Raw genomic sequence first — 1,573 nt, 5'->3', positions numbered from 1 at the left:
ATATGACCCAGTATTTTCATTCCTAGATGTACAGTGAAGAGAATTGAAAACTTGTGTCCACAGAAGAATCTGTATACAAATGTTCAGAGTAGTAGTAATCATAACAGCTAAAAAGTGGAAACAACCTAATTCCTTATCAGCTAATGAATAGATATACAAATGTGATGTATCCACACAACAGAATATTACTAGGCTATAAAAATAAATGAATTACTGATACATACAAAGGATGAACATTAGAAATATTAGGCTAAGTTAAAGAAGCCAGACACAAAAGGCTATATATTACTTCCTTTACATGAAATATCCAGAAAGGCAAATTCATAGAAACAGAAAGTGGGGGAGTGGTTTCCAGGGAGAGGAGAGTGGTAAGCATATGCCAATGAGTATGAGGTTTCTTTTTGGGGGGATAAAATGTTCTAACATTGGATCATGGTGATGACTGCACAATTCTAGAGACCCTAGAGAATTATATACTTTAAAAGGGTGAATTTGCTGTGGCAGCAGGCATGTCCTTGACTTAACAGAACAGCACTGTTGAGTTCATGGACCTGTACCTGGGATCGAAAACGCTCTGCCACCAACCGCATCATTGGTGCCAAGGACCACACAACCACTCAGATGGTGGCTAAAGTGACAGGCAAGTTCAATGCCCAGTTTAAAACGTATGCTATCTGTGGGGCCACTGGCAGGAGGGGGGAGTCACATGACTCCATCCTCCGCCCAGCTAAGGCCCACGGCATCATTTCAAAGAACTTCTAACTGCAGAGGATCACAGATGTGGAATATCTGCCATAAATAAATAGCAATCAAATAAATAAATAAGTAGCAAAAATCAAAATAAAATAAAAGTGTGAATTTTGTGGCATGTGAATTATATCTCAGTGAAGCTGTTATTTTTCAAATGCCTGGCACACAGTATGAATGTAATAAATATTGTTGAGGGGCACCTGGTGGCTCAGTTGTTGAGTGTCTGACTTCAGCTCAGGTCATGATCTCACAGTTTGTGGGTTAGGGCCCCACGTCGGGCTCTGTGCTGACAGGTTGCTCAGAGCCTGGAGTCTGCTTCAGATTCTGTGTCTAAGATCTTCTCTCTCTGCCCCTCCCCTGTTCGTGCTCTGTCTCTCTCCATCTCCCAATAATAAATAAATGTAAAAAAATTTAATAAATATTGTTGGTTTCATTCCTATCAGCTTAAATTCAGGTAACAGAGCTGAGGCTATTTCCTGCCCAGGGTTTAACAACTTTTGTCTCCTTCTGCAGCATCAGGTGGGAGTGCCTGAGGGCTGCCAGTGAAGGTAATTGGAAACAGCTGTCCAGGTTGTTGCGTTGGGAGGAGGAGCTGGTAAAGAAGGAAGAATCCAAAATTAGGTAACAGATGCAGATTCTCTCACCAGAGGCCATTCCAGACAAGAAACTTAAGGGAAAGTAGAAACTGAGATAAGAGACCAGTGGCTTGGGATCAGAGGGCAACTTAATTCAATTAACAGCTTCCTATATCCACCTGAGTTTCTTTTGGCTGCCTGCTGGATTTCTCATAGAGCAAGGACGGGGATCCCACTGCTTATATACT

The 1,573-nt window shown here is 41.7% G+C and overlaps 1 pseudogene; it reads left to right on the top strand.

The window, feature by feature from the left end:
- Nucleotides 1-527: 527 nt before the first annotated feature.
- On the top strand, nucleotides 528-762 carry LOC120219706 (annotated as a pseudogene).
- Nucleotides 763-1,573: the final 811 nt, after the last annotated feature.

The sequence above is a fragment of the Hyaena hyaena genome, unplaced genomic scaffold (genome assembly GCF_003009895.1).
Source record: "Hyaena hyaena isolate Hyena2069 unplaced genomic scaffold, ASM300989v1 scaffold_645, whole genome shotgun sequence".
NCBI classification, from domain to species: Eukaryota; Metazoa; Chordata; class Mammalia; order Carnivora; family Hyaenidae; genus Hyaena; species Hyaena hyaena.
Note: the sequence above shows the minus strand (reverse complement) of the source record. Positions and strands in the feature narration are given on the sequence as shown.